The sequence below is a fragment of the Bufo bufo genome, chromosome 2, assembly GCF_905171765.1.
Source record: "Bufo bufo chromosome 2, aBufBuf1.1, whole genome shotgun sequence".
NCBI classification, from domain to species: domain Eukaryota; kingdom Metazoa; phylum Chordata; class Amphibia; order Anura; family Bufonidae; genus Bufo; species Bufo bufo.
The window spans coordinates 476,161,894-476,176,475 of NC_053390.1; the positions used below are offsets into that span (position 1 = coordinate 476,161,894).

Here is a 14,582-nt window from a genome sequence, read left to right on the forward strand (position 1 = left end):
TATGTGTTGATCAAACAACACACCCCAAACACAAAAAAGTGAGGATCAAATATCCCCCACCACAGAGCCCTTCAGCTGTTTTGGTATATATATATAACAGAAATAAAACTACTTCCAGCATTGTCAATGTTTAACAGCCTCTCAAATGTTGCACATTGCACAAGGCGAAAGACAAGTCAACAGAAATACTGCATAAAAGATGAGGACAACATACATATCAATTAAAAATCCATTAACAAAATAATAAGGAATCAGAAATCATTAACTGTTTAATGTCTGTACACATTTCATATTTCCTGTATATTTAAGTCAGAGCATGCAGCAAATGAGCAAGTGGTTATTTCATCATTTGTCAGAAGGCAAGGCACATAATGTGATAGAAAATTCCGTGCAAATAAGGGAAAGATTATTCGTACATATCTAATGCTTTATATATATATATATACTATTTTGTTTCATATGATATTTTATCATTTCTAGTGTTTATTTATATTGTGTTTTTTTCATGTATTCCTTTCAATTGACATCTTAACACACAGCAGACCCCCATCTCAGATTATTGTGGTGGTCTTATACAACAGAGTTAAATTACTTTTTTACCACTTCAAAACATTCCTCAATCACTTTTAATTTTATAATACTGTTGTTATTTTAGAGGCAGAGAATAGCATACCTAATCAGAAAGCTAAATTAGCCTCCTGAAGGTTATCTGAACACTTGCTGAGAACTCCTACAGAAGTAAAGAATTTCTTTGGGGGTAAACATAGGTCATCTGGGAAGGACATCCCTACTGTTTCCTTCTTCAAAATCTCCTATAAACAGACTATTAGTACATTGCAGAGACAGCAAGTGAATCATAAGGGAATGCGCACTTCCATCCTAACTATCAAAGGGAACAGTGCAATATTTAAATCTGCCATGCAGGTGTTCAGCCAGAAGCCTGTATGATGAGTGCAAGTAGTGGGACTGATTGCAAGAAGTAGCACCGTGCAGTTTACTCTGTAAAGTGGCTGATAAGTTTCATTCAGTTAGGACAACCTCATTATTATCTTCAGATACCAACAAAGTAGGTACAGTAGTTTTTTGTTTTTGTGTTAATTTAACAGGCACACTCAAGTAGTGTCTTTACATACATACTTTTCACTTTGAATTTTGGTGTGTATATATATATATATATATATATATATATATATATATATATATATTTAGTGCTGATTTCTATATTCTCATGAGAGATAAAAAGATTAACCCATCTTATGTTATACATTATCATCATATCATATACAATATACAAATCATATACATCATATGTTACTGCAAACACAATGGGTCTCCTATATTAATATTAACATATTATTACATTAAGCCTTAAGACAGGTCTTCAGTGTCTTACCGGTCTGGATTCCACACCTGAGACTAGCAGAATGAAGGGGCAGCAGCCCAAACACCTCACTGCAGTACATGCCACAACAACATCGAAGTATACACGGCTGTGTCTGTTATTGCAACTATGCCCATTCAAGTGAAAGGAGCAAGCTAAAATACCAGACATATTTGCATGGATGTGTGCATCTCCGAGTTGGTACTGCAGCCAAGGTGTATCTGCTTATTGGTGGGGATCCTGCTGATGAGATTCCCACTAATCACACATTGATAGCCTGTCCTAAAGTCATCAATGTAAAATCCAGGAAACCTATTTAAATCTCAGGGAAATAAAGCTCTTAAAAGTGTTCAATCATGTTCAATGTTTAGAGCAGTTTAAACAATTAAACCTGAACAATTCCTATGGGCAATATGATGTTTGTTAAAGTACCACTGTGAACGTTCCTATTATACTTACAAAGGCATCAAAGGGCTACATATAACTGATTAGTGAAGGTTAATATCATGACATTGGGCCCTGCTCTTATACAGAGCCACACATGTGCTATACACATATACTCCATTTTATACAGTTCAGATGCTTGATGGACATTGCATACTACCCAAATTTCTGTATTAAGTAACTGCTTGAGGCTTTTTAAAACGTATTTATCTAAGTAGACTGGTTATATAACTTTTATTGTGTTACATGTTCACAAATTTCACGTATAAGCAGGTTCTTGGACTTTGGTCAGTAGTGTTTGTATGGTTACATAACAAATTACTCAGCTGTTACCAAGTGTCCTAGGAAGGCTGAACAAGTGCTGAACACCTAATGGATACTGAGGAGCCATTTTGATTAAGAAAAATGTCCTCTTTTATGCAATAATATAGCTAAATAATTGTTGATGTTAAATTAAGACTCTGTAAAAAACTGCATCATGGTTTAAATGTTTAGTGGAAGCCATCACATTTTGCCACATTTTTGTAAAGAAGATAATATTACCCAAAGTACCCCATTAACTTACAGTAAGGTTCAGCAAGGTGCCATTATTTTGATGGAAATAATAGTACTGAATCCTGCATTATTCTTGCTATTAAATCTTATGTAATTGGCAACATTTGTGAACAATCTGGATTCTAGGCTGGCAGATTAATTTACTTATCTTTTTAGCTGTAAGTGAAGATGGTAGAAGGGTAAGTGAGAAATGTCTTTCTTTCTCCCTTGTGCTGCGATCCTATAATCCCTTTGATTGCAGATTGTAAGCCATAATGGGCAGGGTTCTCCCCCCCCCCCCCCCCCCCCCTCGATTCCGTCATGCCATTAGCTTGGGCCTATTGTACTAGTTTTTGTAATACATTATAAACATGTAAACCCTTTCTCATATGTACAATGTCCTGGAAATGATGGTGCTTTAAAATAAATAATAACAATAGTCATCTCCCAAACACGATCTAATTAGAAATCTTACACTGATTCGTTAAAACCAAACCTTAGGACACAAAGTATATTTGTATATATGCAATTTTAAGTTAAACCTGTATTAATTTTAATTATATAATGATTAAGGTTAATTTACATAAAAGTAAGAAGACATTTAACATAACCTCTACAGGCACCTCATTGTTGTTGGTGAGTTGTTTATGTATGGAGCAGGCTCACAAACTGAGCCTGCTCTATATGTGGCGGGTACTGGAAGTGTAATGTAGCTGACACCCAGCTGCAATTACCTATATCTGACTTGACTACGATCCCAGTTAGTTAAATCCTAAGACGCTGTGGTCAAAATTGACTGCTGTATCTGAGTGGTTAGGGGTCTCCTTCTCTCCTGCCAGCTGTGTAATGGTAGATGGATTGTAGATGTAGAGGGATTGTAGATGGCTCTGATGTCTGTAACTTAAGTCCTTAGATGCTACAGTCAATAGTTATCGCTGCATCTGACCGGATAGACAGAGGGATAGGGCTACCTCTAACCTCCAATCAGAGCCCCTATGGCAAAATATAGGGGCTCTAATCGGTTGCTATGACAGCCTGGAGCCTTGTGAAGGTTTAACTGCCTGTTAAAGCCCTATAGACTGCTATAGTATTCTGTTGTAGTATATGGTATAAACCAGTGATGTCCAAATAATTGGCTTGTGTCATGCAGCCCGTGCGACTCCCTGAAAAAAGTCAAAAAGTCTAAGGCCTCTTTCACACGGGTGTTGCGGGAAATTGTGCGGGTGCGTTGCGGGAACACCCGCGATTTTTCCGCACGAGTGCAAAACATTGTAATGCGTTTTGCACTCGCGTGAGAAAAATCGCGCATGTTTGGTACCCAAACCCGAACTTCTTCACAGAAGTTCGGGCTTGGGATCGGTGTTCTGTAGATTGTATTATTTTCCCTTATAACATGGTTATAAGGGAAAATAATAGCATTCTGAATACAGAATGCATAGTAAAACAGCGCTGGAGGGGTTAAAAATAAATAAAAAATCATTTAACTCACCTTAGTCCACTTGATCGCGTAGCCGGCATCTTCTTCTGGCTCCTTTGTTGAATAGGACCTGTGGTGTGCATTAATTATAGGTAACGGACCTTTGATGATGTCACTCCGGTCATCACATGGTACGTCACATGATCTTTTACCATGGTGATTCACCATGGTAAAAGATCATGTGACGTACCATGTGATGACCAGAGTGACGTCATCAAAGGTCCTTTACCTATAATTAATGCACACCACAGGTCCTATTCAACAAAGGAGACAGAAGATGATGCCGGCTACGCGATCAAGTGGACTAAGGTGAGTTAAATGATTTTTTATTTTTTTTTAACCCCCTCCAGCGCTGTTTTACTATGCATTCTTTATTCAGAATGCTATTATTTTCCCTTATAACCATGTTATAAGGGAAAATAATAATGATCGGGTCTCCATCCCGATCGTCTCCTAGCAACAGTGCGTGAAAATCGCACCGCATCTGCACTTGCTTGCGGATGCTTGCGATTTTCACGCAACCCCATTCACTTCTATGGGGCCTGCGTTGCGTGAAAAACGCTGAATATAGAGCATGCTGCGATTTTCACGCAACGCACAAGTGATGCGTGAAAATCACCGCTCATGTGAACAGCCCCATAGAACTGAATGGGTCGGTATTCAGTGCGGGTGCGTTCACCTCACGCATCGCATCCGCGTGGAATACTCGCCCGCGTGAAAGGGGCCTAAAAGTCTAATACGCCTTAGACTTTTCTCCCACATTAATCAGCTCAGTGAACGCTGTGAACGGCACAGGCAGTGCAGCGATGCTGCCTGTGCCTGAAATAACCAATAGCAAAGCTCCTTACAGCAAGGAGCTTTGTTATTGGTTGGTATAGGCGCACGCCAGAGAGAAACAGGTCCTGCAGCAGGGGAAGCCTCGGCTTGAGAGGTAAGAAGCTGTGGACTCATGTGACTAGTCCCAGGTTACCCTGCTCCCCCCTCTTCCTATCACCCCACTAGTGACCCTGCTCCCCCCTCCTCCTGTCACCCCACTAGTGACCCTGCTCCCCCTCCTCCTGTCACCCAACTAGTGACTCTGCTCCCCTCTCCTAATGTCAACCCAGTAGTGACCCTGCTCCCCCTCCTCCTGTCACCTCACTAGTGACCCTGCTTCTCCATCCTCCTGTCACCCCACTAGTGACCCTACTCCCCCCTCCCCCTGTCAACCCACTAGTGACCCTGCTCCCCCCTCCTCCTGTCACCTCACTAGTGACCCTGCCTCCCCCTCCTCCTGTCACCCCACTAGTGACCCTGCTCCCCCCTCTTCCTGTCACCTCGCTAGTGACCCTGCTTCCCCCTCCTCCTGTCACCCCACAGGAAAGAAGCTGAACAGACTCCACCGACTATGATGGGATCCGTTCAGTTTCCATTTGGGATCCTGTCTTTTTACCGGACATAAAAGTGCTGCATACAAGGCTTTTTTGTCTGGTCGTTCGACAGACTCTGCAACAGAGGCTCCAAACGCAGCCTCCAACGCAGATTTAAAGGCCTACGCATTATGTATTTTAGTAATGCTCACACGTGCCCCTTCACAGTGTTTGCATTTCTTTCTGGCAAAGCTACCTGGTTCTGGCCCGTGAAATTTATACCATGTCTAGTGCGGGCCTCAGACAAAAAATGGTTGTGCACCACTGGTATAAACGCTCAAAGGATCGCATATTCCCCTAAGAAAACTACAAATGACAGTGTAAAAAAAAAAAAAATAATTTATATACAGTATATATATCTAACAACACAGATAGAGCAGCAGCACAGTCAGATGGTGTGAATAGGGTGCAACTCTTCAGGGAAGGCAGGCTTCTCCTCCAGTGTATAATGCGTCTAAAGAATGAGGCAGCACTCCAAATTCTAGTGAGAGGGTGATGACCCAATTTATTTCCCAGGCCACGTTCCGGCCTACTCAATGAGGCATTTGTCAAGCCTGACAAAAGCCTCATTGAGTAGGCCGAAATGTTGCCTGGGAAGTAAATTGGGTCATCACCCTCTCACTAGAATTTGGAGTGCTACCTCGTTCTTTGGACGTATATATATATATATATACACACACATATATATATATATACACACACACACACACACACTCACCTAAAGAATTATTAGGAACACCTGTTCTATTTCTCATTAATGCAATTATCTAGTCAACCAATCACATGGCAGTTGCTTCAATGCATTTAGGGGTGTGGTCCTGGTCAAGACAATCTCCTGAACTCCAAACTGAATGTCAGAATGGGAAAGAAAGGTGATTTAAGCAATTTTGAGCGTGGCATGGTTGTTGGTGCCAGACGGGCCGGTCTGAGTATTTCACAATCTGCTCAGTTACTGGGATTTTCACGTACAACCATTTCTAGGGTTTACAAAGAATGGTGTGAAAAGGGAAAAACATCCAGTATGCGGCAGTCCTGTGGGCAAAAATGCCTTGTGGATGCTAGAGGTCAGAGGAGAATGGGCCGACTGATTCAAGCTGATAGAAGAGCAACGTTGACTGAAATAACCACTCGTTACAACCGAGGTATGCAGAAAAGCATTTGTGAAGCCACAACACGCACAACCTTGAGGCGGATGGGCTACAACAGCAGAAGACCCCACCGGGTACCACTCATCTCCACTACAAATAGGAAAAAGAGGCTACAATTTGCACGAGCTCACCAAAATTGGACTGTTGAAGACTGGAAAAATGTTGCCTGGTCTGATGAGTCTCGATTTCTGTTGAGACATTCAAATGGTAGAGTCCGAATTTGGCGTAAACAGAATGAGAACATGTATCCATCCTCTGATGGCTACTTCCAGCAGGATAATGCACCATTTCACAAAGCTCGAATCATTTCAAATTGGTTTCTTGAACATGACAATGAGTTTACTGTACTAAAATGGCCCCCACAGTCACCAGATCTCAACCCAATAGAGCATCTTTGGGATGTGGTGGAACGGGAGCTTCGTGCCCTGGATGTGAATCCCTCAAATCTCCATCAACTGCAAGATGCTATCCTATCAATATGGGCCAACATTTCTAAAGAATGCTATCAGCACCTTGTTGAATCAATGCCACGTAGAATTAAGGCAGTTCTGAAGGCAAAAGGGGGTCCAACACCGTATTAGTATGGTGTTCCTAATAATTCTTTAGGTGAGTGTGTATATATATATATATATACAGTGGGGGAAATAATTATTTGACCCCTCACTGATTTTGTAAGTTTGTCCAATGACAAAGAAATGAAAAGTCTCAGAACAGTATCATTTCAATGGTAGGTTTATTGTAACAGTGGCAGATAGCACATCAAAAGGAAAATCGAAAAAATAACTTTAAATAAAAGATAGCAACTGATTTGCATTTCATTGAGTGAAATAAGTATTTGAACCCTCTAACAAAAAAAGACTTAATACTTGGTGGAAAAACCCTTGTTTGCAAGCACAGAGGTCAAACGTTTCTTGTAATTGATGACCAAGTTTGCGCACATTTTAGGAGGAATGTTGGTCCACTCCTCTTTGCAGATCATCTCTAAATCCCTAAGGTTTCGAGGCTGTCTCTGTGCAACTCTGAGCTTGAGCTCCCTCCATAGGTTTTCGATTGGATTAAGGTCCGGAGACTGACTAGGCCACTCCATGACCTTAATGTGCTTCTTCTTGAGCCACTCCTTTGTTGCCTTTGCTGTATGTTTTGGGTCATTGTCGTGCTGGAACACCCATCCACGACCCATTTTCAGTTTCCTGGCAGAGGGAAGGAGGTTGTCGCTCAGGATTTCACGATACATGGCTCCGTCCATTTTCCCGTTTATGCGAATAAGTTGTCCTGTGCCCTTAGCAGAAAAACACCCCCAAAGCAAAATGTTTCCACCCCCATGCTTGACGGTGGGGACGGTGTTTTGGGGGTCATAGGCAGCATTTTTCTTCCTCCAAACACAGCGAGTTGAGTTAATGCCAAAGAGCTCTATTTTGGTCTCATCAGACCACAGCACCTTCTCCCAGTCACTCTCTGAATCATTCAGGTGTTCATTGGCAAACTTCAGACGGGCCTGCACATGTGCCTTCCTGAGCAGGGGGACCTTGCGAGCCCTGCAGGATTTTAATCCATTGCGGTGTAATGTGTTTCCAATGGTTTTCTTGGTGACTGTGGTCCCTGCTAATTTGAGGTCATTAACTAACTCCTCCCGTGTAGTTCTAGGATGCTTTTTCACCTTTCTCAGAACCATTGACACCCCACGAGGTGAGATCTTGCGTGGAGCCCCAGAGCGAGGTCGATTGATGGTCATTTTGTGCTCCTTCCATTTTCGAACAATCGCACCAACAGTTGTCACCTTCTCTCCCAGCTTCTTGCTAATGGTTTTGTAGCCCATTCCAGCCTTGTGCAGGTCTACAATTTTGTCTCTGACATCCTTGGACAGCTCTTTGGTCTTTCCCATGTTGGAGAGTTTGGAGTCTGCTTGATTGATTGATTCTGTGGACAGGTGTCTTTTATACAGGTGACTAGTTAAGACAGGTGTCCTTAATGAGGGTGACTAATTGAGTAGAAGTGTCTAACCACTCTGTGGGAGCCAGAACTCTTAATGGTTGGTAGGGGTTCAAATACTTATTTCACTCAATGAAATGCAAATCAGTTGCTATCTTTTATTTAAAGTTTTTTTTTCGATTTTCCTTTTGATGTGCTATCTGCCACTGTTACAATAAACCTACCATTGAAATGATACTGTTCTGAGACTTTTCATTTCTTTGTCATTGGACAAACTTACAAAATCAGTGAGGGGTCAAATAATTATTTCCCCCACTGTATATATATATATATATAATCAAAATCACTTCTCTTTCCCAATTTTAAATCTAAAAATAAATAAGCAATGAACTCTAACAGAAAAAATACAAATTGCTGATTTGCCAGTTTTTTTTTTTTGGCACCTCAGCACCACCAAAAAGTTTAAACGAAAAGTGATAAAAAAGTTGTATGTATTCCAAAATGGTACCAATAAGAACTACAGCTCGCCTCACATAGGTCTGTAGATGGAAATACTACATAAGAAAGTTAAAGGTGTCAGAATAAGGCTACTTTCACACCTGCGTTCAGGTGTCCGCTCGTGAGCTCCGTTTGAAGGGGCTCACGAGCGGTCCTGAAAGCAGCCGTCCAGCCCTGATGCATTCTCAATGGAGGCGGATCCACTGAGAATGCATCCGCCTGCCAGCGCTCAGCCTCCGCTCCGCTCAGTGAGCGGACACCTGAACGCTGCTTGCAGCGTTCGGGTGTTTCGCCTGGCCGTGCGGATCCGTCCGGACTTACAATGTAAGTCAATGGGGACGGATCCGCTTGAAGATGACACCATATGGCTCAATCTTCAAGCGGATCCGTCCCCCATTGACTTTCAATGTAAAGTCTGAACGGATCCGCTCAGGCTACTTTCAGACTTAGAAAATTTTCTAAGTTATAATGCAGACGGATCCGTTCTGAACGGATGCGAACGTCTGCATTATAGGAGCGGATCCGTCTGATGAAACATCAGACGGATCCGCTCCGAACGCTAGTGTGAAAGTAGCCTAAGGAGATGCAAAGAAAAAATGCTTTTCAAAGGTTTATATTTTTTAAGTAGTAAGACAAAAAAAAAACTATATACATTTGGTATTGAGATGAGCAACGTTTTGAAAAATTTGATTTGGCAGCTTTGCTGAAGTTAGCCAAGAAATTTGATTAATTCTGAATTAATTTGTCACGGAGTAGCTGTGCTGTGGGCAGGTTGCGGCCATGCTGTTGTGAATGTGGTCAATTAGCCCGCAGCTGCCTTACATTTAATAATGAAGACTGCACTGTGTAGTCTGTCTTCATTGTTAATGGCCACACGGCACCTTTAACCCCTTAAGGACTCAGCCCTATTTCACCTTAAGGATTTGGCAATTTTTTTTGCAAATCTGACCAGTGTCACTTTAAGTGGTGATAACTTTAAAACGCTTTGACTTATCCAGGCCATTCTGAGATAGTTTTTTTTGTCACATAGTGTACTTCATGGATTGATTTACATATATCTCCCTAACACGTGTTGGGACTTTAAATTCTTATATTTACATTTGGCCACTAGGACCATAGGTGTCCCTAAGTTTACATGTGTTAATAATTATAAAATATAGCATTTATTACTTGTCCTTAAAATTAACTTATTTAGAACTCTACAATTAAACCAAACCCCTGAAGACGCCTGGTTGGCGAAACATGTCGGGGGGCAGCTAGCGATATCAGTGTTTTAGCCAGCAGTAGCCTGGCCTGCAATTACATCTGGGAGATATATTTACAAGAGGAGAATAGTTCAGGAAGGCAGTCACAGTAGCAAGCAGCACGCTGTGGAAATAACAGTGTGCAATATCAGAGTAGAGAGATGCCTTAATAAAGAAAGCAATGAGAAACATAGCTACATGTGTATAGTGCCATCCAGTGGACGAACTCAATAATCAGACACATTGTTGCCATTATAAATACAAGGCAGGCAGGCTTTGCTGATCATTTTAATTGTAGAGTTCTAAATAAGTTAATTTTAAGGACAAGTAATAAATGCTATATTTTATAATTATTAACACGTGTAAGCTTAGGGACACCTATGGTCCTAGTGGCCAAATGTAAATATAAAAATAGTGTACTTTATGACACTGGTAAAATGAAGTAAAAAAAAAAATCATTTTTATTCATAAAAAAATACCAAATTTACCCAAAAATTGCAAATTTCCAAGTTTCAATTTCTCTACTTCTATAATACATAGTAATACCTCCAAAAATAGTTATTACTTTACATTCCCCATATGTCTACTTCCTGTTTGGATCATTTTGGGAATGATATTTTATTTTTTGGGGATGTTACAAGGCTTAGAAGTTTAGAAGCAAATCTTGAAATTTTTCAGAAATGTTCAAAAAAAAAATTTAGGGACCAGTTCAGGTCTGAAGTCACTTTGCGAGGCTTACATAATAGAAACCACCCAAAAATGACCCAATTCTATAAACTACACCCCTCAAGGTATTCAAAACTGATTTTACCAGCTTTGTTAACCCTTTAGGTGTTCCACAAGAGTTAATGGCAAATGGTGTTAAAATTTCTGAATTTAGATTTTTGGGCAAATTTTCCATTTTTTCCAGTAACAAAGCAAGGGTTAACAGCCAAACAAAATGCTATATTTATTGCCCCGATTCTGTAGTTTGCAGAAACACCCCATATGTGGCCGTAAACTTTTGTATGGGCACACAGTAGGGCGTAGAGGGAAAGGTGCGCTGTATGGTTTTTAGAAGGCAGATTTTGCTGGACTGGTTTTTTTGACACCATGTCCCATTTGAAGCCCCCCTGATGCACCCCTAGAGTAGAAACTCCAAAAAAGTGACCCCATTTTAGAAACTACGGGATAGGGTGGCAGTTTTGTTGGTACTAGTTTAGGGTACATATGATTTTTGGTTGCTCTATATTACACTTTTTGTGAGGCAAGATAACAAGAAATAGCTTTTTTGGCACGTTTTTTTTTCATCTGACAGGTTAGATCATGTGGTATTTTTATAGAGCAGGTTGTCACGGACGCGGCGATACCTAATATGTATACAATATTTTTATTTATGTAAGTTTTACACAATGATTTCATTTTTGAAACAAGTTTTAGTGTCTCCATAGTCTGAGAGCCATAGTTTTTTCAGTTTTTGGGCGATTATCTTATGTAGGGTCTAAATTTTTGTGGGATGAGATGACTGTTTGATTGGCACTATTTTGGGGTGCATATGACTTTTTGATCGCTTGCTATTACACTTTTTGTGATGTAAGATGACAAAAAATGGCTTTTTTCACACCGTTTCAATTTTTTTTTTTTACGGTGGTCACCTGAGGGGTTAGGTCATGTGATATTTTTATAGAGCCGGTCGATACGGATGTGGCAAATATGTATACTTTTTTTATTTATGTACGTTTTTGTCACCGCCAGCTCTCTGAGAAGGTCTGGCAGACGTTCTTCTGTACCTCTTGCATGATGTTCTTTGTTTTGGTTTCACTTTGTCATCTCCTTTCCTTTCCTTCTCCCAGCTGTCACCTATTTACACTAATTGCCTCCCTTTATATTCCCTCCCATACTGCCTCACTTTGCGGTTTATTCTACTTCCTGGATTGTGTTCACTGCTGCTGCTGATTCCTCAAGATAAGTATTTTTCCTTTATTTGTGTTTACTTGATGGCTTGATTCTAGGTGACCCTGACTCCGTCTGTATTAAGTGCAGGGAGCCGGTGGTCGTGTCCCCTCACTATTACAGGGTTTTCAGGTGTCACATAGGATAAGGTACGTGGGCATGCAATCGTCTACCATAAAGATCTTTGCATGGGCATAGCAGTCAGGGAGAGCTCTAGGGGTTTTATAGGGCTCACCCATATGCTCCTTAGTTTGGGATCAAGCCAGTTGGATGTTTATTTATAAGTTCCAGCCTTCTGCAACACCATCCGTGACATTTTTTCACAATGACTTCATTTTTGAAACAAAAAAAATCATGTTTTAGTGTTTCCATATTGTAAGAGCCATAGTTTTTTCAGTTTTTGGGCGATTATCTTGGGTAGGGTATGATTTTTGCAGGATGAGATGACGGTTTGATTGGTACTATTTTGGTGTACATGCAAATTTTTTGATCACTTTTATTACCTTTTTTGGGAAGTAAGGTGGGCGAAATTTCAATTTTCTCATAGTTTTAATTTTTTTATTTTTATGGCGTTCACCAGGCGGGAAAAATAACATGACCATTTTATAGATCAGGTCGTTACGGACGCGGCGATACCCAATATGTGTAGTGTATTTAATTTTTTAAATTTTTATTCAGTGATAAATGTGTTTTTTTTATCTTTACTTTTTTCACTTTTGTTTACATTTTTTTGACCCAGACCCACTTGGTTCTTGAAGATCCAGTGGGTCTGATGTCTGTATAATACAGTACAGTACACTAGTGTATTGTACTGAATTTTACTTACACTTTGTCTGAACAGATCTATGCCTTTAGCACAGATCTGTTCAGCACCATGGACAGCAGAATGCCTGAGAAGGCCTCCTGTTGCCATGGGAACCTTCCCCGTCTGCTCGGTTGTGGCCACAACTGAGCAGACGGGGAAGGGTAAGGAGGGGGGCTCCCTCCCTCTGTCACCCCATCCTGTCTGGGGGCTGCAAAGGCACAGCAGCCCCCCGATGGGAGAGGGAGGGAGCTCCCTGACCCTGACTGTTAACCTTTTCCATACAGCAGTCCGTACGGACTGCGGTATGGAAAGTGTTAAACGGCTGACATCTGCACAGATGTCAGCCGTTTATACCAGAGTGTCAGCAATGTGCTGACACTCTGGTATAACCACTGTACACCAATGAATTTTCAAGAGGAGGCGGGCGGGGGATCGCGATCCCGCCTGCCGCACCGCCTGCAACCCCCCCCCCCCTGCACCACCCGCTGGCATAAAATAATTCAGGGGTGCAGGGGGAGGGGTGAAAAATCTACATTTTGGGCATTTTAAACTTTCTGATCCCCGCGGTCAGAAACTGCAGAAAGCGCTGCAAACCGCAGGTCTGAATTGACCTGCGGTTTACGGCGATCGCCGATACGGGGGGGGGTCACATGATCCCCCTAGCGTTTTGACAGAATGCCGGCTGAATGATTTCAAACGGCATCCTGTTTGGATTAACCCCCGCAGCGCCGCAATCGCGATTTAAACTTAGGACGTACTGGTACGCCCTGAGTCCTTAAGGATTCGGGAAATAGGGCGTACCGGTACGCCCTAAGTCCTTTAGGGGTTAAGCAGGGGCTATTGCTGGAATTGGGTTTGGCTAGTTAGGTGGGGGCACAATATGCATATTATTGCTGTTCTGGTCTACAATCCCCTGCAGGTTATTTGACAGTAAACACAGAATATTAATCAGCTTTGGTATACCCATTTCTCCAACCCCAGTGCTCTCCTGCCGTACAGGTGGGAGCCCTTCTTCTACCATCTGCTTTTCCTTCTTTTCACCATCATCTAATATTGATGAGAATATGTCATCAGGAACATCTAGCTTCTCCTCTCTCTGCATCTTGCTGACTTTTCTAAGACATGGAGACTTTAAAGGATGATTTAGAAGAATTAAAGCCAGCAAAAGTGGAGGATGGTGATCATTAAGACCTGGTCCCCTAAGGGGTGCAGACTTGATGGTATTGGTTGGCACACTGACACTGGAATAATTCCATCTCATTGGTACTGAATTACATATCTTAGTTTACGGCTGATGTAGGTATAAGTAAATGTAGGAATAAATAAAACTGACACTGAATAAGTCTCCTTGCACTCTCCCTCTCCAATATTCTTCTATTAATCCTTTTCAGCAACACCGTCCCTAGCGTATTAGCGATTGCCACGTCTCTCCCTATGCTCAGCTCACAGGACAATGGCGGAGACCGCAGGGGATGAGAGTTTTATAGGGCTGTGACATTACAGGGTATGGCTATCTGCGGATTGGCTGGCTGTCGGCACTATAGGTAATCTTGAGTTCCTGGGCTTCTAACTTTCACTTTGTAACACACGCAGCTGTCATTTTAGGAAAAACTGATTTGTTACCACGAAGCGCAAGTACATTTTCCTAAACTTCACACAAAATTCTGCTTCAAATGCTTTGTTTCGCTCAACAATAATTATTGTAATTGTACTAACCCACAGAATAAGGCTGTCATGTCATTTTTAGCAAACAATAAACACCATAAAAACAAAACTAATAA

The 14,582-nt window shown here is 41.4% G+C and overlaps 1 long non-coding RNA gene across 1 annotated transcript; it reads right to left on the reverse strand.

Moving 5' to 3' along the window:
• Positions 1–251: 251 nt before the first annotated feature.
• Positions 252–14,582, reverse strand: LOC120989565. Its single transcript, XR_005776280.1, has 4 exons — positions 14,572–14,582; positions 6,726–6,735; positions 1,250–1,253; positions 252–790 (listed from the first exon to the last, which is right to left on the reverse strand). It is a non-coding gene; the product is annotated as an uncharacterized LOC120989565 (long non-coding RNA).